Raw genomic sequence first — 24,000 nt, forward strand, 5'->3', positions numbered from 1 at the left:
GGTGATCCTAAATCCTGTTGATAATCAATTTTTGCCATCAGAGCAAAATTAGAAAAGTAAATTAAATTCTTCTAAAGAGCCTAGTAGGCTCCTGGGACTTCTATAACCAAAGATCACAAAAGTGGATATTTAGACATTAAAATCTGTGTTCCAGGTTTTTGTTCAAGTCAGGCACCACAGGACAGTCTGTATCTGGCAACTCATGCCCAGCCCCCTGCTCACTGGCTCATTTTGATGCATCCTCAAAGGCCAAGGACAAGAAGGTCTCCTCTTGTTCTTTCTCATCCTTTTGTGAAGCAGAGTTTATTAAAGGGTATTTTATAATTCTTTGAGAATTCCATACGATGAGTTTCAATCACATTCACCCACCTCTTCTGTAAGTCTTCTAGCTCCATCTTCCTTTCCCTCCTCTCCCAATTCTATAGGGGTTTGTCTCCACCATCAAGGCCAATTTGAGCTCCTCAAATATTCTTGGGTGTGGCCTTCCACTGGAGTGTGGCAGGCACACTTGGAACTACACGTTAAAGAAGACGTCCTCTCACTCTTCCCCCACTCCACACCAGGGTGTGATCTGGCTTAGGTTTACAAGATCTTGTGCACACCATCACAACGACTGTGCGTTCATAGATATAGCTTCCCTGGTGTGTCTAAGAGACACTGTTTCCTTATGGGCAGCCACTGCCTCTGGCTTTTTGGTTCTTATCATTCTTTCTTTTTTGATGATCCCTGAGCTGTGGGTTGGGAGATATGCATATTTTCTTTAGAACTAAAATTCTGCAGTCTTGAATTCTCTACACCTCAGCTAGTTGTGAGTCTCTGCACTTTTCACCCACTGCAAAGAGAAGCTTTTCTGGTGAGGGGATGAGAAGTGCCTTAATCTATGGATAGAGCTGTAAGTCATTAAAAGTCAGTTTATTACATCTATTTAGCAGAGTACCTCCAACCTGTCTAGCCATGGGTTCCCATATAAGAAAAAATAAGCAATGTTTGTCTTACTGGGTCCAAATGATTGTTTCCAGTGCCATCCATTTGCCTGTAGATTTCATAATTTCTCTGCTTTTAATAGCTAGGAAATATTCTGTTGTGTAAATATAACACAATTTTACTATCCAGTTGTCAGCTGATGGATATCTACATAGTTTCCATTTTCTGGCTACTGTGAATAGGTCAGCAATGACCATGGATGAGCAAGTGTCTCTATAGTAGGACATAGAGTCTTTTGGATCTGTGCCCAAGAGCAGTATAGCTGGATCATGTGGCAGATCTAGTTCCAACTTCTTTAGGAACTTCCACACTGATTTTCATAGTGTCTAACATTTTGCACCCCCATCACCAGTGAGTAATTGTTCCCCTTACCCTAGAATATACCTACATTTGTCATGGTTAGGGTTTTCTGGTGATAATCACACTTGTGAGGGTTCCATCTGGGAACTTTTGTACCCTCTGATACCGTCACCTGGGAGGTTCAGGCTACCATACATGAATGTGAGGACCTTTGGCAGCAACCCACACTATGCCACAGAGGAGTCCAGAGAGGTCAATGGGGCATGTGGTCACTCAACCTCAGAGTCAGCTGCAGACTGAGTCTACTCACAACCCCATCCCTAGACTCAAATGACAGTTTAATGTGTCTCACCTCTCAGTCTGAGACCACATGCACATTGGGTGATTTGTCACAAATTGGATTGGGAAAGATCAGGGATGCTCTGGCTTTATGGGGTGGTACCATTTCCTCCTAGAGTTATGCATTTCTCAGACCTGGGCTTCTGCCTATGGTATGGAGAAGTGAGAATGTCACAGTACTCCGGTCGAGTCAGCCTGTCAGGCAGGGATGCTTAAAAGCTGCTCATGAGGCAAAAAGAGCTTCAAGGAAGCTCTCCTCTTAGAGTCTAGCGTTCCCTCCTACCCATCCATTAATTTTCCATTCCCACGTTAGTCTAGTGTATGAATCCACGTGTTCTCTTTCAGTATTTTTCTATTACAAGTGTCTTTTAAGATTGAATTCTGACATAGCTAAAGCCTTTCGCAGGGTTCCAACAGTCCTAGAACATCCTTGATCAAGACCATGGGCTTGAAATTTAGTAAGAATGTAAAAGTTAAGTCACTCCCTTACACAGGAATTTACCATCACTAAGGAAGAAAAAAGTTTCAGACCGAAGGAAAAACCAGAATAGATACTTAGAACTATAGCGAAGTTACACCCATACACATGTATTTATAATGGCCTAAGGGAAAGGTGGACTATACAATAGACTAAAATAGGAACTATGGCAAGGGCACGAAGCCCTTGACCCTGGCTTCTAAGATTAGTGAATCTTAGATAGAGCCCTTGTTGATCCCAGTTGTTATCAATGAATTCTATCCCAGGTGGTTCCTGTTAGACCTTTTGTGTTTACATTCCTCTGTTTTATGTAAGATTCTGGTTACCTCATTTTGTACCTTGCGGGTATGTCACCCAACTTTCTTATTGTCTTCTGTATAAAAAGTCTGATGCTCGAGTTGTAAAAATACATTCAGATTCCACACGACCTCTCCTGTGTGCATCTGTCTGTCACCCATCCTACGCTTTGCCCACCGGAGACTAGAGACCTGTTCCACGCAGACAAAGGGACCCAGAGGGTCTGCGACATGAGAAGACTTCCCAACACAGCTCCCTGAAATCTTGACCTTCAGAAGATTGCAAGCACGGCCAGATGTGTCATGTTCCCCAGTTACAATGTGGTACATGTCTGATATCCTCAAGTTCCCTGATACCTTTTCTGTCCACCGAAAGCACGCTCTGCTAGAGATGCCAGCATTCCTTGTGTCTGTCTGGTGAACAAGCTGGAAGGAACTTCCACATGCAGGCAAAGTCTCCAGCCATTATCCTTAGGGCACAAGTACTACACAGAGCTCAGATCACTCTTGAGAACCCAGTTTCCAGGTTGCATCTGAGACCCAGAAGAATCAACTCTGAGACTTTGTTCCCTGGGCCCATCCTGAGGGAACAGATGGGGTAAAACAGATGCTGGGCTGACCATATCCAAACTTGCTCTGTACAGAAATGACCCTGGGAACAGCTACCCAAGGTCACCACAGCTCCATCCAGATTAATCTGGAATGGCTGTGTTTGTGCACTGAATGCAGACCCATGTGTACCCAATAATCTACAGGAGAGACCATCTCACATACCATATTAAATTGTCAAGAGAGAGGCCCCTGCAGTCCTTTGCTCTCTGCTCAGGAGAAAACCAAAAAGCCTTTGAGATACAATCAGAATGGAACACTGTTAGTACCTGCCTTGTGAGAAGCTTCCCTAGGCACGTCCAGCCCATGGAGATAATCAGGAAAGCATTCCTAAAGCATAAACTTACTTAAAGCATCATGAGATATTTAAAAGTTTTCTTTCACTACTTGACTGTGCAGATACTACGTACAGATTTTCTAGATGGTAAAGGGACACATGTGCCTACCCTTGCCTATATGTGATGCCTTCCAAATCTTGATCAAGTATGTTATCTATCTTGCTCGGGTGGAAAACTGAGAGGTTAATGGAGAGGCTGTGGGGTCATGGGGACCCAGACAGGATGTCCAGCATAACCTTGTAAAGATCTTTCACTTCCAAGAACTCAGCATGCTCAAATAACATATGGGAGTAGGGAGGGCAGTGTGGCTGTGAACAGAACAGATTTAGCACAACATGGCAACTGGCAGGTACTTAAGGGTCATATAATTTAAAAAAAAAAAACTGTTATACTAACAGTGGATGTATTCATTATTGTTGTTTTAATTAGTCACTTGTATTTTTATTACAAAGTAAATAACATGGTATCTGTTCTAATGTCATGCTGTTATTGTAATAAAAAAATCTCTGACCCAAAGCAACTTAGGGATGGGAAAGGCTTATTTCTTATAGGTCAGAGCCCATTGTTGAGGAAAGTCAGGGCAAGAACGCAAGCAAAAACAAGAAGCAGAGTCCATGGAGGAATCCTGCTTGCTATCTTGCTCACTGCCTTGTGGTACTTTTTTTACATGCCCCAAGGCCACCTGCCTGGGGAATGGTGCCTCCCACAATGTGCTGGGCCTTCCTACATAAGTTAACTATCAAGGCAATCTCCCACAGATATGCCCACAGCCCAGTCTGATCTAGGTAAGTCTTCAGCTGAGGTTTCCCTCTCGGATAACTCTCAGTTGTGTCAAGTTGGTAATTAAAGTTAACTAGGGCAATGTATTTTTAAATGATCAAAAGAGAGACTGAAGCATTCAGGCAGGATTTCCCAGGTGGGACATTCTGTTACAGTATAGAAACTATCTGCCCTGGACTTCATGGAAGGCTAGGGCAAGCTGAGCTCCTTGAGGGCCCCACAGAGAAAGGCCTTGCTGCAAAAGCCTCACTCAGCTCACTCTGTAAATAACCTCCTTAATAACACGTTTGAAACATCTTTCTCAGTACCTTCAAAAAAATTTAAAATTCATTGCTTTGCCATTTGAGTTTAGCTTTGCCTTGGCAAATCTGTTGAAAAGATTCTTTCTTTTCTTCAAGGCATTTACAAGAAATCATGTAGATATGTTAACAGAGCCCCAAGTATTTTAAATCGATCTCTTGGTGATGGGGCAGCTTAATCTGCTTAGCCTCACTCCCTGAAATGTTCTACATGCTGATGCTCAGACTTCTGAAACTGGGAACCTGGGAGCCCTGAGGGATATTGTGTCCTTTTTTTAATAACAGGAGAACAAACTTAGAAGATTGCCTTTGCCTAATCGGTGACTTAACTGTTTTATTTCCAGGCTCTTCCTTCAGAGGGGGCTGGAGGTGGATGCAAGAGATTATACTCAGAACATCTTCCGAGGGCCCTGCTTGCCTGGAAGGGTTACTTCTTAGAAGCAGCTAAAGCGAGTAAACAAGCATACTGCAGTCTGCACACTTACTGGCAGCAAGACACCACATTGATTTTTATTTCCCAAAAAGAGCCTTAGACATATTGAACACTTCAGAATGTTGGAGACAGAGGGAGAGAAGAGGTAGGAAGCAGTGTGGGGGCTGCTGGGAATCTCCATCCCTTGAGCAAAACGACCTCCTACCAGTAGCCTACCAGCTGAAGCCCACGCTCAAGCCTAGCTATATGCCTCCTACTATCTGCTGGGTGACTTTCCAGGGCTTGTAGGGACCAGAGACTAGTCTTGACAAACAAAGTATGCATCTTTTGTCCTCTGAGGAAATGCCATGTAGCTATGTGGGCTCATGCTTTAATAGAAAGAGAAAAACAACTTGATAGTATTGGCAGTTTTAAGTTTTACTGAACTTGGTTATCCATAAACTAAATTTAAGTTGTTACTAAAATATTCTGACAACCGTGGAGGAATGTTCCATTAAGAATCTGTGCAGGGCTTAGTAATTCAAAATTCCCAACATGAGTGCATTTGAGCAGAGAGTTGTAATTATCCAAATTTTTACAAAGGTTCCTTGTCACCATGGTTACAGAGCTGGTTGCTACCCTTTATTTATAAAGTGTGTCAGCTCATTTTCATCCTTATCAAGTATATGAGCTGTGGAGAACCAATACAGCATTGTTGCTGGTAGTTGTCTAATAAGAATTTAAGTCCCTAAATGTTACTAAGAAGAGATGAACTATCTATTCCTCCACTGCTAATCGGCTATGTATAGAACCCAAACCTAGCACAGGTCTTCAAGGACATGCCCTCATATAGCAGTCATGTCTGCTGAACATCAGATGGCCAAGGGTCTCCTGAGAATGACCTCTCTCGCCTTGTATATAGGACTAGGAATTCTAATCCCACTTCATCTAAAAGGACAGGGGAAGCATAAACTTAGACAGTTGTTTACAGAACACAGCCTGGAGCTATAAGGAGGCTGAGGCAGCTGGCACCTGAGAAAGTGGCTTGGAGGACATTTACTTGTTTTTTGTTTTTCTTTTTTTTAAGTCTGGTTTGGTGTGGGTGACATTCTAGGGCTGACCTTACTAATCTAGAGCAACAAAGTGCTTAGAACATGGGACCAGATCAAGAGACAGTGTTTTGAAGGGCAAAGTTAGCCAGGTGAGTGTGGCAGAAGTCTGTTTACTATGGCCCTTGAGTGCTAGGTGCCAGTGCCCCAACGTGGCCAGTAGAGACCAGATGGAAGAAATGTTGGGACAGTGTATGCTCTGTTGTGTCCTCTAAAGTTCTCTGGGAAGCAGTGTAGAGGAAGGGAGACAAAGTGCTCCTCTCTCCCACCTACAGTAGCTACAGAGAGGCTGAAGTTAGTGCTGAACTCTCTCCCCAGTTTGGACCTGCACAGCGAGGCTGCTTCCTAGTCACTGACAGCTCTGTCTTTAGGAGACCAAAATTCCTTGTGATCAGTTGTAGAAATTCAATATTTTGAAAGCCATATTGCCTCCACCTGCAATGTCTAGAGGAGGCTGTGTACAGAAATTAACAGTGGAGATATCTAAACTCAATCAGCACTCACCAAGCTTTCTGCCCTTTGAAGTGCCGCATAGCAGAGCAGAGAAGAAATGGACTACCCATGGTTTGAATAGGAAACCTAATACACCCAGGATTTAATGTAACAAGAAACAGTTTTCACTGCCCCACTCTAGTCCCAAGGTCCATACAGTATCACTGGCCTCTCAGCTCTGACAGAATGGAGACTGTATCTTGTGGAGGCACAAAGGAAAAGATGAGGGACATGCAGTAGAGACTCATTCTCCATCAACAAGGGATGGGGTGAGATGGTGGCTCGCTGGTGCTCTGCTTTCTCTGAGCCAGTGTCAGCCAGATTTGTGTCTAGGCTTTGCACCAATCAACCTAAGAGCAGTGGACTAAGGCAAGGAATCAAAATCAGAATACAGTGTAAAATGTGGCAGCCATGTCCAGAGCCAGGACAACCAGGGTCCTCATCTCTGTTCACCTGTCCTGTGTGATGGATTCTCTCTGGCCCTGAGTCCTATCAGCTCCTCCCCTTCATCACCTCTGTTCTTGCTTTTCCATCCTGTCCACTTCCATAGCTCAGAGGTTGAAATATGGGTGTGTCCTGAGTGGCACAGCGCATTTTCTTATACACAACTTTTTTTTGTTATTTTTTAATTGGATATTTTATTTATTTACATTTCAAATGTTATCCTCTTCCCCCACCTCCTCTATACAAATCGCTTATCCATCCCCCCACCCACTGCTTCTATGAGGGTGCCCCCCACCTACCCACCCACTTCCATCTCACCTCCTTGGCATTCCAATACACTGGGGCATCTAACCTTCACAGGACCAAGGGCCTTTCCTCCCATTGATGTCCAGCAAAGCCATCCACTGCTACATATGTGGGTCCCTCCATGTGTATTCTTTGATTGGTGGTTTAATACCTGGGAGCTCTAGGGGGTCTGGTTGGTTGATATTGTTGTTCTTCCCCATTTGTTTGCAAACCCATTCAGCTCCTTCAGTCTGTTCCCTAATTACTCCATTGGGGACACTGTGCTCAGTCCAATGGTTGACTGTGAGCATCTGCCTCTGTATTTGTCAGGCTCTGGCAGAGCCTCTCAGGAGACAAGCCTATCAGGCTCCTGTCAGCATGTGCTTCTTGGCATCCACAATAGTGTCTGGATTTGGTGTCTGTATATGGGATGGATCCCCGGGTGAGACAGTCTCTGGATGCCCCCCTTTTTTTTCAGTTTCTGCTCTACACTTTGTCCCCATATTTCCTTCACACAGGACCAATTCTGGATTAAAAAATTGGAGATGAGTGGGTGTCCCCGTGCCTCAACTGAGGGACTTGCCTAACCTCTGGATATGGTGGTCTCTACAGGTCTTCCTTCCACTTTGTTACACATTTTAACTAATCCCATCCCTATTGGGTACTGGGAGATGCTTCTTTCCTGGCATCTTGGACTTTCTGGTGGCTACCCCCAGTTCCCCAAACCCCATTGCTACACACCTCTGTTCAAATTTCTGACCCTCTATATCATCCCCATTTCTCCTATACCTGATCCTGTCCACCTTTTTCCCCTCCCCTCTCCTCTATTCCTCCTAAGTCCCTGCCACCCTCGACCTCCTGTGAGTATTTTGTTCCCCCTTCTAAGAAGGACTAAAGCATCTAAACTTTGGTCTTCCTTCTCCTTGAGTGTCATATGGTCCGTGAATTGTATCTTGGGTATTCTGAGATTTTTGTCTGATATCCACTTATCAGTGAATACATACCATGTGTGTTCTTTTGTGACTGAGTTACCTCACTCAGGATGATATTTTCTAGTTCCATCCATTTGCTGCAAATTTCTTGAAGTCATTGTTCTTAATAGCTGAGTAGTACTGCATTGTGTAAATGTACCACATTTTCTGTATCCATTCCTCTGGTGAAGTACATCTGGGTTCTTTCTAGCTTCTGTATATTATAAATAAGGCAGCTATGAACATAGTGGATCATGTATCCTTCTTATATGTTAGATCATCTTTTGAGTATATGCCCAAAAGTGGTATAGCTGGGTCCTCGGGTAGTACTATGTCCAATTTTCTGAAGAATCGCCAAATTGATTTCCAGAGTGGTTGTACCAGCTTGCAATTCCACTAGCAAGGGAGGAGTGTTCCTTTTTCTCCATATCCTTGCCAGCATCTGCTGTCACCTCAGTTTTTGATATTAGCCATTCTGACTGGTCTGAGGTGGAATCTCAGGGTTGTTTTGATTTGCATTTCCATGATGACTAAGGATGCTGAACATTTCTTTAGGTGCTTCTCAGTCATTCAATAGCCCTCAGTTGAGAATTCTTTGTTTAGCTCTTTACCCCATCTTTAATAGGATTATTTGGTTACCTGGAGTCTAACATATTGAGTTCTTTTTATATATTGGATATCAGGCCTCTATCAGAGGTAGGATTGGTAAAGATCTGTTCCCAATCTGTTGGTTGCCATTTTGTCCTATTGACAGTATCCTTTGCCTTACAGAAGCTTTGCAATTTTATGAGGTCCCATTTGTCGATTCTTGATCTTAGAATATAAGCCATTGGTGTTGTGTTCAGGAAAATTTCCCCTATGCCCATGGCTCTTTCCCAATTTCTCTTCTAGTAGATTCAGCATATCTCTTTTTATGTGGAGGTCCTTGATCCACTTAAAAGTGAGCTTTGTACCAGGAGATAAAAATGGATCAATTTGCATTCTTCTACATGCAGACCACCAGTTGAACCAGCACCATTTGTTTAAAATGCTGTCTTTTTTCCCCTGGGTTGTTTTAGCTCCTTTGTCAAATATCAAGTGGCCATATGTGTGTGAGTTCATTTCTGGGTCTTCAATTCTTTTTTTTTTTTTTTTTTTTTTTGGTTTTTCGAGACAGGGTTTCTCTGTATAGCCCTGGCTGTCCTGGAACTCACTTTGTAGACCAGGATGGCCTCAAACTTAGAAAATCCGCCTGCCTCTGCCTCCCGAGTGCTGGGATTAAAGGCGTGCGCCACCACGCCCGGCTCTGGGTCTTCAATTCTATTCCATTGATCTTGCTGCCTATCTCTATACCTAAACCATACAGTTTTTATCAAGATTGCTCTGCAATACAGCTTGAGGTCAGGGATGGTGATTCCCCAAGAAGTTCTTTTATTGTTGAGAATAGTTTTCAGTGTCCTGGGTTTTTAGTTATTCCAAATAAATTTGAAAATTGCTCTTTCTAACTCTGTGAAGAATTGAGTTAGAATTTTGATGGTGATTGCTTTGAATATGTAAATTGCTTTCAGAAAGATGACCATTTTTATTCTCTTAATCCTGGCAATCCATGAGCATGAGAGATCTTTCTGTCTTCTGAGATCTTCTTTGATTTCTCTCTTCAATAACTTGAAGTTATTGTCATACAGATCTTTCACTTGCATGGTAAGAATCACACCAAGATTTTTTATATTGTGATGATTGTGAAGGGTGATGTTTCCTTAATTTCTAACTAAACCTGTTTATCTTTCGAGTAGAGGAAGGCTACTGATTTATTTGAGTTAATTTTATATCCAGCCACTTTGCTGAAGTTGTTTGTCTCTGATGCAACATTTGGGGTCACTTAAGTATACTATTCTATCATCTGCAAATGGTGATATTTTGACTTCTTCCTTTGCATTTATATCCCTTTGCCCTCCTTTTGTTCTCTAATTTCTCTAATTGCTCTGGTTCGAACTTCTCTGGTCCTGGGCTTTTTTGGGGGGCGGGGAGACTTTTAGTGACTGCTTCTATTTCTTTAGGGGTTATGGGACTGTTTAGATGGTTTATCTGATCCTGATTTAACTTTGGTACCTGGAATCTGTCTAGAAAGTTGTCCAGTCCATCCAGATTTTCCAGTTTTGTTCAGTTTTGTAGTAGGACCTGATAAGCTTTGTTAATTTGTCAGTTTCTGTTCTTATGTCTCCGTTTTCATTTCTGATTCTGTGAATTTGGGTACTGTCTCTGTCCCTCTGGTTAATCTGGCTAAGGATTAATCTTTCTTGTTGACCTTCTCAAAGAACCAGTTTCTAGTTTTGTTGATTCTTGGTGTAGTTCTCTTTGTTTCTACTTGGTTGGTTTCACCTCTGAGTTTGATTATTTCCTGACCTCTACTCCTTTGAGGGGTATTTCTTTCTTTTTGATTTAGAGCTTTCAGATGTACTGTTAAGCTGCTAGTGTATGCTGTCTCCAGTTTCTTTTTGAAAGCTCTCAGAGCTATGAGTTTTCCTCTTAGGACTGCTTTCATTGTGTTGAATAAACTTGGGTATATTGTGCCCTCATTTTAATTATATTCTAAAATGTCTTTAAGTTCTTTATTGATTTCTTCCTTGTGTAGTCCCTGATTTTAGTGGGATTGCTTCAAGTTTCCCTCCATTTAATTTGGTGTTGGCTACTGGTTTGCTGTATATTGCTTTTACTATGTTTAGGTATGGGTCTTGAATTCCTGTTCTTTCCAAGACTTTTAACATGAAGGATGCTGAATTTTGTCAAATGCTTTTTCGGCATCTAGTGAAATGATCATGTGTTTTTATTTCCTTTGAGTTGTTTGTGTAGTAGATTACGTTGATGTATTTCCATATATTGAACCATCCCTGCATCCCTAGGATAAAACCTACTTGATCATGGTGAATGATCATTTTGATGTGTTCTTGGATTTAGTTGGCAAGAATTTTATTGAGTATTCTTGCATCAATGTTTATAAAGGAGATTGGTCTGAAGTTCTCTTCTTTGTTCTTTGTGTGGTTTAGGTATAAGCATAGTTGTTGCTTCATAGAATGAATTGGTTAAGTTCGTTCTGTTTCCATTTTGTGGAATAGTTTGAACAGTATTGGTATTAGGTCTTCTTTAAAGGTCTGATAGAATTCTGCTCTAAACCCATCTGGTTCTGGGAGTTTTTGATTGTTTGTTTGGTTGGTTGGTTGGTTGGTTTTTTTTTTTTTTTTTGGTTGGGAGACTATTATTGACTGCTTCTATTTCTTTAGGGGTTATGGGAATGTTTAGATAGTTTATCTGAACCTGTTTTAACTTTGGCATCTGGTATGTATCTAGAAAATTGTCCATTTCATCTATATTTTCCAATTTTGTTGAGTATAATATTTTGTAATAGGATCTGATGATTTTTTGAATTTACACAGTTTCCATTGTTATGTCTCCCTTTTCATTTCTGATTTTATTAATTTGGATACTATCTCTGTGCCTTCTGATCAGTCTGGCTAAGGGTTTATCTCTCTTGTTGATTTTCTCAAAGAACCAGCTCCTGGTTTTATTGATTCTTTGTATAGTTCTTTTTGTTTCTATTTGGTTGATTTCAGCCCTGAGTGTGATTATTTCCTAACCTCTACTCCTCTTAAGTGTATTTGCTTCTTTGTGTTCTAGAGCTTTGAGGTGTTTTGTCAAGCTGCAGTGTAAGCTCTCTCCATTTTCTTTTTGGAGGCACTTAGAGCTATGAGTTTTGCTCTTACCACTGTTTTCATTATGTCCCATAGGTTTTGGTATGATTTGTCTTCGTTTTCCTTAAATTCTAAAAAATTTTTAATTTCTTCCTTTATTTCTTCCTTGACGAAGTTATAACTGAGTAAATAGTTGTTCAGCTTTCATGTGTATGTGGGCTTTTTATTGTTTTTGTTGCTATTGAAGACCAGCCTTAATCCGTGGTGATCTGATAGGATGCATGGGATTATTTCAATCTTCTTGTATCTGGTGAGGCCTGTTTTGTGGCCTATTACATGGTCAGTTCTGAAGAAGGTACCATGAGGTGCTGAAAAGAAGGTATATTCTTTTGCTTTAGGATGAAATGTTCTATAAATATCTGTTAGATCCATGTGCTTCATAACTTCTGTTAGTTTCACATTATCTGTTTAGTTTCTGTTTCCATGATCTGTCCATTGCTGAGAGTGGGGTGTTGAAGTCTCCTACAATTATTAGGTGGGGTGTAATGTGTGCTTTGAAGTTTTAGTAAAGTTTCTTTTATGAATGTGGGTACCCTTGCATTTGGAATGTAGATGTTTAGAATTGAGAGTTCATCTTGGTAGATTTTTCCTTTGATGAGTATGAAGTGTCCTTCCTCATCCTTTGTGATAACTTTTGGTTGAAAGTCCATTTTATTTGATATTAGAATGGCCACCCCAGCTTGTTTCTTGGGACCATTTGCTCTGAAAATTGCTTTCCAACCTTTTACTCTGAGGTAGTATCTGTCTTTGTCACTGAGGTGCATTTCCTGTATGCAGCAAAATGTTGAGTCCTGTTTATGTATCCAGTCTGTTAGTCTATGTCTTTTTATTGTGGAATTGAGTCCATTGATGTTAAGAGATATTGAGGAAAAGTGATTGTTACTTCCTGTTACTTTTGTTGTTAGAGATGGAATGATGTTTATGTGGCTATCTTTGTTTGGGTTTGTTGAAAGATTGCTTCCTTGCTTTTTCTAGGGTATAGTTTCCCTCCTTGTGTTGGTTTTTTTCAATCTATTATCCTTTGTAGGGATGGATTTGTGGAGAGATACTGTGTAAATCTGGTTTTGTCATGGAATATCTTGTTTTCTCTGTCTATGGTAATTGAGAGTTTTGGTGGGTATTGTAGTCTGAGCTGGCATTTGTGTTCTCTTAGGATCTGTATGACATCTGCCCAGGATCTTCTAGCTTTCACAGTCTCTGGTGAGAAGTCTGGTGTAATTCTGATAGGTCTGCCTTTATATGTTACTTGACCTTTTTCCCTTACTCCTTTTAATATTCTTTCTTTATTTGGTGTTTTGATTATTATGTCACAAGAGGAATTTCTTTTCTGGTCCAGTCTACTTGGAGTTCTGTAGGCTTCTTGTATGTTCATGGGCATCTCTTTCTTTAGGTTGGGGAAGTTTTCTTCTATAATTTTGTGGAAGATATTTACAGGCTTTTATGTTGGGAATCTTTGCTCTCTTCTATACCTTTTATCCTTAGATTTGGACTTATTGTATCCTGGATTTCCTGGATTTTGGAAATCATTTTCTTTGACTGTTGTGTCAATGTTTTCTATGGTATCTTCTGCCCCTGAGAGTCTCTCTTCTATCTCTTGTATTCTGTTTGTGATGCTTGCATCTATGACTCCTGATCTCTTTCCTAGATTTTCTAACTGCAGGGTTGTCTACCTTTGTGCTTTCTTTATTATTTCTACTTCCATTTTTAGATCTTGGATGGTTTTGTTCATTACCTTCACCTGTTTGATTGTGTTTTCCCATAATTCCATAAGGAATTTTTGTGTTTCCTCTTTAAGGGCTTCTACCTCTTTACCTGTATTCTCCTGTATTTCTTTAAGGGAGTTACTTATGCCCTTTCAAAGTCCTCAATCGTTGTCATGAGAAGTCATTTTAGATCCGAGTCTTGTTTTTCTGGTGTGATGGTGTATCGAGGACTTGCTATGTTGGGAGAATTGGGTTCTGATGAGGCCATGTAACCTTGGATTCTATTGTTTATGTTCTTATGCCTGCCTCCTTCCGTCTGAACATCTCTAGTACTACCTGTCCTCACTATATCTGTCTGGAGCCTGTCCTTCCTATAATCCTGGTTGTGACTGTTCATATCACTGTAGACCAGGAAGCTGCAAAGCAAACTGGGACCAAAGGCAAGTCTTCTGCCAGTGATGCCCCACCTTGCAAAGGATGCTCACCCTTCAAAGTAGGGACAGACCATTTCAAATCTGAACATGTAGGAGACATTTCACAGTCAAACCCTAAAATCCCTTCTTGGCCCCTATAATTTCATCGGCATCTCATAATACAAAATGCAGCCAATCCAACTTCAAGAGCCCCAAGTCTTAACAGTCCCAGCGTTGTTGAAAAGTCCAAAGTCTCTATTTATAATCAAAACCACTGTCAGCAATGATCTGCATAGAGTTATCAATCTTAATTACAATGGAAGAACTGGGAAGGTGGCAAAGAATGGTTGACCAAACCCCAGGAGCACTCTCTTTCCAAATGAGTGTTTCATTTATGCTCTGGAACGGTCATTGAGTGTGGACTTGTCCTCAAGATCCTTTCCTATGATCCCAGCACAAGTGGTATGACTCTTTAGTGACATGAATCTTTTTAACAGTGTCTTAGAGTTACTGCTGTGATAAAAACCATGACCAAAGGCAAATCTCACATTTGTTTATCATCAAGAGCAATGAGGTCAGGAACTCACACAGAACAGGAACCTGGAGGCAGAAGCCAATTCAGAGGCCACTAAGGAGTGCTGCTAACTGGCTTGCTCTGTTGTTTGTTTAGCCTGCTTTCTAATGGAACTCAAATCCACCAACCCAAGGATGGAATGGGCTGATTGCCTTCCCAGTTCACCTGTGGTCTAGTGCCCAGGTGTTAGAGATGACCAGTTGCCTACTGGGCCACCCAGACCAACTGCAGAAAGTCATGCCCCAGGAAAGTAGGGTTTATAGCTCTCTGTTGCAAAATCAGTTTCTGTCCCATACTTCAGAGATAATGGCCTGAGGGCAATCCAGAGCTTCAGCTTTAACTCTAAAGTGAGTAGGTGTCAAAACCCCTCACTCAGCTTGTGTAAACTTCTTCCTTGGCAACTGTGGGTGTGACCTAGCAAGTGTCCTTCCAACTGCCAAAAAAAATAAATAAATAAAAATAAACAAAGGCATCACCTTCAAAGACAAGCAGGACACTGCCCTGACAGCTGCATGCAATTCGGGGAATGGGGTGACTGCAGAGCTCTGGCTCTGGAAACCAGGGCCATGTCTTCATTTGATGCAAACCAGCACAAGCTTTGAAAGTTAGAAAGATTGCTGATCATTTTAAATCAATATAAATAGATGGTCTGTCTGAGTTTGTGAAAGAAGAGAGATTCGAGGGCACACAGGATGAAGTCCGCTCAAGGCTTGAGGAGTCTTGCTGACAATTAATTACTCAGTTTCTGGAGCATTGGGTAAATGACATGTGTTCAATGTTTATAGTTTCAAGGCTTTAAATTATGTGTTGGTTGTGGGAATAAGACAGATAAAGTTGCACCTTGGGTTAGCATGATGAACCTTAAAGTCTTTAGTAGATACACCTGATATCCAGAGCTCATAATCTGGAATTATTTTGTCTATTGTTTCTTTGCTTCTTTAGGCTTTTATTTCTTTTTCTAATTCTAAAAGTTTCAGTGTAATAGGCTATATAACTCTGAAGTCCCATGTCTAATCTTTTCCTTGTCTAATAGTACCAGAGACACACAGTGTTAAGATGGAGGTTTGTGATCCTGCCTCTTGGTTTTAGGATGAAGTGTTCAGCAGTCTAGAGTATTGAGAAGCTCTGGAGGCAGAAGTGTCCTCTGACGATAGTCCTGGGCCAGCACAAGGTACATGGCTCTCCTAAGAGGTGCTGAGCAGCCATGGGGTGCAGAATTCTGCCTCCCTGAGTCCTACAGGGTCACCTGCTGACTTCTCCCACAGGAAAGACCTGTCCTACCTTTCTGCAGAAATAAATATACCTGGCAGTCAGTTTATCAAAAGAAAAGCAGATACTGCTGTGGGTGCCAAGTCTGTAAGGTATTGGAATTTTAAATAGATGTTACTAGAGGATACTTCTAGGAGGTGTCACTCCATGGAGGTCTGGGGCTATGTGCCACCCTGAATGGGATTCTAAGCACCTTGCCTACACTCGCTAGGACTCTGTCTCAATGGATCTACTCAAAACCACACTGTAACCCCTTCTCCTGATCATAGGCCATCTATTAGAAGTGACACCTTGTCTAGCAGTGTATGCCCTCCCCTCTGCAAGCTTCCTGTGTCTCGGCCCACTAAGAGGTGTGAAATTCAGGTAACAAGATGTATCCCTGGAGATGCTGGAGGTATACATCCCTCACACATCCTGAATTGTGTTACAAGTTTCCACCAGGGGATTCAGCTACATGGATTCTTGGTGAAGAGGAAAGAGGAGACATCAAGGACCCTTCCCTCAGTAACAGTGGGCACTAGACTAGGGAATAGAGACAAACCACCAATATAACTTCTGTTATCACTCAGGCATAGTCCAGGCAATTGCTATCTCCAGAGCCTCAGCTGCTGGCTGTCATTCCTACCATGGGAAACAGTGGTTCTAACTGCACCTATAAGTTATGAAGTTTATGTAGCAAGATGGCATTTTGCCACACCTTAACTGCATGGCACAAATCCCCAGTACATAGACATTTTGGGGAAAATGATATATTTTGACTCTAGAGTGTACAGTAAAATTTTAAAAACTAGGCAACTATCAATCCACTAATACAAGAAGTGGCCTGCCAAGAAAATTTTTTAATTGCTCCATAGTTCCTTATTATCAGGGCATACTTGCTAGACTCTTCCGATATCTGTCTTTTATTATGGCTTTAAGTCTGGGATATTGGGAAGTGTGACCCAACACAAGCTTCTCCCAATATAGAAAATTAAAAACAAAGAGAGGAGATTTGACTTAAAAAAATTAGTGGTTGTTGCCATGTTGCCCCCATCTTGGGGACCTCACAGCTGTGCTAAGCAAGCTTTGCTTCCTCCAGCAGGGGACACTGGGCCAGGCACCCATCTGTATATACTCAGAGATTCTGACTAACGACCAGTACTCTCTAGGCCTGAGCACTTGGGGGCTCTGAAGAGGGTAGTAGAGATTTAAGGGCCCCTTGGACTTAAGAACACAGGGCAGCCTTAAAATTTGATCTCCGTTCAAGCAATGAACTCAACATGTCAGAGCCTGTCATTCCTCAGCCAAGCTGAGTTTTTCCTTCATGCTATGCAAAGGGCAGAGCCTGCTGTTTTGAATGGCTATGTACATTTGGAGAAAATAAGATGGAGATGAATGGGGTAGGAGAGTAGTCATCAGCTGCAGCCTGCAGCACCCCACAGCAGCACACAGCAGCTCAAGGGGAAACTGAGATCCTGCTGAGGACTACAATTCTATGACTTCTCTGTGTCTTGCTGACTTGACTCCAGGGTACTAGGGATTTAAGTTTCCTGTGTCCTTTCCAGAGATCTCTATATATACTCTCTTCAGGGGAGTGTGCAGCAGAGTCTGGAAAACACACCATGAGGGACAAACAAAAGCAAGAGGACAATTGGAGAGCATATCCTTGCAGTCTGCTGGAGCCGGCCACCAGTTCACAGGCCTCCACGCCGCCTCCACTTTCCATAGTTAAGAACAACTGTCTGTGTGCACCAAGATCCCAGAAGACATAAGGAAGAGAGGGGTGTGTGCAATTCAGTGGCTCTGGTACCTTGACAGGTCTAGCATGAGAGTTTCAGTGCCATGCTTGTGTTTGGCATTGTTGAAATTTCAAGTTACTGCCCTCTGTAGGAGAATGACAGGGACCTTGTTTTGTGATGCAGTGTAGCTGAGCTGCCGTATTCAGTGAGTGGCCCTTCAGTGATCTGTCTACCAGTCTCTGAAAGTCCCTGGTGATACACAGGCATCTGAGACTATGGAGCTGTTTGTAGCTCAGTTCGTGTTTGCTGAGCATACATGAAGCCCTAGTAGATTCTTCACTGCACTACATAACACCAGGTATGATGCTCTAATCCCAACACTTAGGAGGTAGAGACAAAAGGATCAAGTTATAGTCACTGTCTGATACACGGTACTTTGGAGGCTACCCTGGGCTACATGACGCCCTGTAGAAGCTGCTCCAGAAAAATCCTCACTAAAAATGTCCCCGGTCATAAATAAGAGTCTGTCACCACTCCTCATACCTGCCAGTGCCTTAAGAGAGAATAAGGCATCCATGTAAGTGTTCTTGGATTTGCTGCACAGCGTGGCTGGCTTGCAAGGTGAAAATTCTATAAGAAAAGCAAAACCTCAGTGAAGGAATAAAAGGTAAAAATGCTGCCACCTGGTGGCTATCTTAGTCATGTGCAGAACACACAACTGCTCTCAGGTATTTGTGAGAATTTGCTGATCTCTGATGTTAAGGAGCCTTGCTAGCCATGTGTAATACACAAATAACAGTGCTGATTAGCATGGGATGTTTCAAGCCTTGCAAGGCCAAAGCTGCATTTGCCTTCTGGCTTGATGTTCTCTGATTTCTTTTTTAACCTCCCATTAAATTCCACACCCGGCACCTTGGATAATGTGTTTAGTGGCAGGAGAACAGCAGCAGATGCAAGCAGGAATAAATAAGACTTTCCATATTTAGAATGAGGCCATTTATTTCTGAGTACAGACCTATCAGGCGTGTTTTTTATGTACTTTGCAATTTTTCTTGGACCCAGATTTCACAGGGTGCTCTGGTGGAAGTAGTGCTACACAGGCCACCACAGCAATAGTTGAGTCCTCGAAGTGGTGCCTAGGATGAGCTTAACGCCACCTTGTCTGTCTCTTATCTTATTAAAGGATGGCAATCAGCAGTGTTGGAGCCAGGCATGCATTGAGTGGATTCCTGTATTGAGTAGAGTGTCGCAGGTTATCTAGGTGACAGCACTCTTAATTGTATAGTAACAGAAAGCAGGGGATCAACCAAGCTCTGTCTATCCCTATACTGTGACTGGGAATGACTGACTCAGGCTCCTCCTACTACCAATCTCCATCATCACTGGACCATGGTTGAATGGGTTGCACGCTCGCTCAGGGCTTCACATATCCCAGATACTGGGCAGGCTTCTGCCATCCCTGAGCCCATCCCCAGATCACTCAGAGGATTCCAATAGTATTGCCATGTGTCTGTAACTTACAAATGCTCACTAACTACTATAGTAGAAAAATACATCCTCTGGCCTTGTTGGACATCAATGGGAGGAGAGACCCTTGGTCCTGTGAAGACTTGATACCCCAGTGTAGGGGAATGCCAGGACAGGGAAGCAGGAGTGGGTGGGTGAGCAGGAGGACGGGGATGGGATAGGGGGTTTCAGAGGGGAAAGGAGGAAAGGCAATAACATTTGAAATGTAAATAAAGAAAATATCTACTAAAAGATAATATTTAAAAAAAAGAAGCAGGGGGAGAGGGGATGGGATAGGGTGTTTTCAGAGGGGAAACCAGGAAAAGGGATAACATTTGAAATGTAAATAATGAAAATATCTAATAAAAATATAGTATGTGAAAGAAAAAGAAGAAGAAAAAGGAAAAGAAAAAGAAAAAGAAAAAGAAAGAGAAAAAGAAAGAGAAAAAGGAAAAGGAAAAGAGAGGTTTAGTGTCACCTGCCCTTCCTATCTTATTAGATTGCAATGAGACTCAAAGGACACATGCAGTGTTTGATTCAAACTTGGGAATAGATGGGTTCTGGACATTTGGTTTATGCAGCATTTAAACAGAAAGAAGGATGCTTAGGCAAAAAAAGAGTCTTGCACATGTAAGAGTTTGCAAAAGTAGCTAGAGAATGTTCTAGAGTTACATCATTTGAGGCAGGAGAGAGGTGATATGAATAAGTGGGACCATTCTGCCTTGGATCTGAGTTCCAAAAGCATTCATGTAAGATTTGGAACTCTTCACAAAGTCCCCAGTGTCTCCTCTGGTCTGTTGATGAGAACATTAAAGCCATCCCTTGTGAGAGAGCAAGGAGTGGACACAGCCCTGATGCAGCACCTGCCTTATCTGAGTTCTTGGTTGGCTAGTGGCAAAGTTCCCCCAACCATGAGATCCCCACCCCACCCCAACCTTTCTGTACCATTCTGCCTAAGGCATCTCTGGTAGAGGTAGTGTGCCATAAGCTCTCCTCAGGCTTCCCCAAATTTCTGCCTAGGATGGCTCATACAGTAGTTCTGGCAGCCAGAGTTAACTTCTGTCTCCTTGGCTAGATCAGTGTTTGGGGGCAAACACTTCATGGCATGGTTCAGGTTTTAGGATCTTCTCTGCTATTTAGATTTGAGCAAAATAAAATCCACTCTAGCTGTTGCTTCCATCAGAAAAATAAGTTGACAGTTCCTGCCAAGAATCACAAAACAAACAGAAGGTTTATTGAAAGAGCCAGATAAACATCTGATCCTCTGAAACACAACTCAGTATTTGTCTTTACTTTGGAAATGACTCCACAGGATGGTAGAAAAGCCAGACCTCAGAAGCCATCTATAACTCAGATGTAAGTCTCATAAACCTGGAGAGATGCCACTTAATGTTGCTCCCTCAGATGTTGCAGGACCTCATGGTTCCTGTGCCACTTGCCACTGACAGCATCAGTCATCTTTGTGCAAGCTCTTGGAACAGAAGCGCTGAAAGAGGGATCAGAGATGGCAAAGTCAGCCTTGCCTTGCAGAAAACAGCAGAGATGTTTCCATCTCCCTCTCAGAGACTACCCATCAGCACAATCCTACTCCTGCCCTGTTCCCCCAGAGTGAGAAGTCCATCTCCCTCCGTGCTTCATTAGAAGCTGGAGAAGATTCTAGAATTTCAGCATTTGGCAGAGGAACAGAAGGCACATGGTTGAGCTAGGAATCTCTGGACAGGTGCAGGGCAGCTTCTTCTGCTTTCTTTCTTTTTTCTTCTTCTTTTTTTTTTTTTTTGTTCTTCTTTTGTTTTTTGTTTGTTGGTTTGTTTGTTTCATTCTGGTTTTATTTTGAGACAGGGTTCCTCTATGTAGCTCTGACTGTTCTCAAACTCACTATGTAAACCAGGCAGGCCTCAGACTCAGAGATCCAGCTACTGCCTCCCAGGTGTTGCGATGAAAAGGTGTGCCAGCATGCGGAGCTCAGTATCAGCTTTCGATATGGGTATATTCCCCATGCGCTGAAGGAAGCAGCTGGCAATGCATTTCAGTACAATGCTATAAAGCCTCCCCAGACCTTCAGCTGAGTGTCAACTAGTCGCACTACCCATACCTCTATTTTGATGGCAGTTATTGAGCACTTGCTGTTTGTAAAGCTCTTTTGAAAACCATGTTTGTAGTGGGCTTCTCAGTTACAACCTGTTCAAAACTCAGGTGACATAACTGAGGTTGTGCCCCATGCTGTGCTAGAGTAGATGTAGCACTCAGGAATGGGTGTCCACCTCAGACAATGCATGTCAGTTTTAGCCCGACTGGAGTCATTCCCATTCATCTACTATCCACTGTATGGCTTGACCCTTTGCCCTATACCTGAAGCTGCATGTGTTTGGGACATCACTCTGATACAGGGGACAGTTAGCAAAGTAGCTGAAAGTGTCCAGCATAGTATGGCCACTACAAATGGCTGGATTCCCCTCTCAGCAAAAGCACTTGTAGTCCAGACTACAAGTCACACATCTTCACTGTGTTCTAAATAGCTTGTGTGGATCTCAGTCAGCCAGATGTCGATGAATGGGTATTGTGTGGGGCTGAGCTGTTTGAGAATATACTATCTATTAAATGAAGGTGTCCCTGTGACGCTGACCACTGTCACCTCACCTTAGGACACTGAGAGTCCCTGTGACCCTGACCACTGTCACCTCATGCCTACAGAGGTCATTGCTGGGTTTACCCACAGCATTATCCTCACATTGGGTCCATATAGTTGCCATTATCAAATGATAGAGATAGCCACTGCAGTCATTGTCAGAGGAATACTAGAGTTGACAAAGACCTTGTCACCTCCTGTTTTGTGTCCCCACTATGAATATAGCTTGATTTTGAGAGTAGGTTATCCAGCCTTGGGACACAGTCTTGGCTTTGAGCAGAGGAATTCTAATGTGCCCATTTGGAACCAGAATGTGGTCCTCTGGAGTATTGCACACTGTCCTCGGTGTGACCTCAGGAAGCATGGGGGCAGAGCATGAGCACCAAACCATCAGGAAAGACTTTGCTGAGCCCAAGGTGTGAGGACCACATGATTAGAAAGGGCTGTGTTGAGCCTGGGGTATGTGTTCCTTCCTGAGACTCCATTCAAACAACTTGAGGACATCCCATGTCTGTGGATGACACGTGCTACTGCTCCTTACTGGAACAGGCAAGGGTGGGGTCCCATTCATATAGAATCCTCACACCAGCCTAAGACTCAGGGCTCACTCTTGTTCTTTTACCACTGGAACCAGAATCAAGACAAGCCAATTGCGCAGGGAATGGGAACTACCCAAAAGTCATTCATAATTTATAGCTAATTAACCTTTTCTTTAATAACCTTGAGACCTAATTTCCTGTCTGTTACATACTGTGTTTTCAATGATATTAAGAAATAATTATACAGAACATCTCAGGCTGATTCCGGCAAATGCTGCTGAATTGGGGTTTTCTTAGAAAATATGTATTAAATGATCCTTTTTACAGTTCTTCCGGAAAGCAAATCTTATTCTTGATTTTTTTTAAATAATGTTTTGTTAATTCTTTGAGAATTTCATACAATGTATTTCCACCACATTCACTTCGCCCTCCCCCAACTCTCCTCAGATCCACCCATTCCCCACACACACTTCAAGCCCACTGAGTCCATCCTGTGTTGGCCAACTACTTTTAGGTGTGGGCCTGCCCTGACATAGTCAGCTACCAGGGATCACACCATTAAAGAAAGCTGACTCTCCTGAGCAGCTGTCACATACCAATGACCCCTCAGCTAGGGGCAGGACTTCATCCGCACCATCTCTCTCTAGTCTTGTGCATACTCAAGCCATTGTGAGATCGAATGTGTGACTGCTGTGTTCCCCAGCAATCACCACGTCCTTGAAGCCCACTGCTTCCGGCTCTTACAATCTATCCACCAACTCTTCTTCAAAGACCCCTGAGCCTCGGGGGAAGGGAAGTGAGACAGACATTGTGTCTAAGGGCTGAGCCGATGTAAAGAAATAGCTTACCTATAATTTAAGGCAATCATTTTGATTTGTATCAAATATGTCTTTCATAAGACCATGGAAATTAAGCCCTGCCCTTTGTAAGAAACCCTTGGTAAACATAAACTGTGGCTGGTAGCTGTGTCCCTGGGAATTAACATTCTTGCTTGAGAAACTCTGTCTCTTTTAACTTTCTGGTGCATACTAAGAGAGTGATCAGCTTTGGAAAAACATCAAGAAGAAAATTATAATTGTAGGGAAATGAAAACTCATTATACAGTTGATAATCCATTTTACGTGAGACACTAAACCAATCACTGGGTAGATTACTACATCCATACCAGATCTAAGAGTGTAATGCTTGAAAACAAGACATATTTCAGGAATAATTTAGGCAAGCCTTGGTTCATCCTGAGCACAGATATCTATCATCTCCAGACTGCCTGGATACCGGGCCTGGGTTAAAGGGGGCTCTTAAGAAGGAGAGTTAAGATGCTGAAGTTCTCAGAGGTCAAAAGGCATGGACTCTGAAGGCACAAGTGGGCATCAGTGTGGAGGGAAGGAAGGAAGGAAGGAAGGAAGGAAGGAAGGAAGGAAGGAAGGAAGGAAGGAAGGAAAAGAGGTAGAGAAGGTCAAGTTTTGTGGCCCCTATGCTCAGTACATTCCAGCCTGGGGCCCCATGAGCCACTGAGACTTTGTCCTTTCAGTGTATTGAAGTGTGGAGACTGACAGTGCCCACTGCCTTGGCTGCTCTTAGTGGAGGGGATTTCTAATCACAGCAGGTAGGTCAGGCTACATTTACCAGGAACCCGGTGCTGCTGTGTCTTATAGAAATTCAGTTAAAGACACACACACACAAACAAAGAATTCTTACCTGAGGAATACCGAATGGCTGAGAGGCACCTGAAAAAAATGTTCAGCATCCTTAATCATCAGGGAAATGCAAATCAAAACAACCCTGAGATTC

General features: G+C 42.5%; 1 protein-coding gene across 5 annotated transcripts in view; it reads left to right on the plus strand.

The window, feature by feature from the left end:
• The window catches only part of Dpp6 (dipeptidyl peptidase like 6), a 927,623-nt gene that overhangs the window by 801,160 nt on the left and 102,463 nt on the right, over positions 1–24,000 (plus strand). The window lies entirely within an intron of this gene.

This window comes from Mus caroli, chromosome 5 (genome assembly GCF_900094665.2).
Source record: "Mus caroli chromosome 5, CAROLI_EIJ_v1.1, whole genome shotgun sequence".
Taxonomy (NCBI): domain Eukaryota; kingdom Metazoa; phylum Chordata; class Mammalia; order Rodentia; family Muridae; genus Mus; species Mus caroli.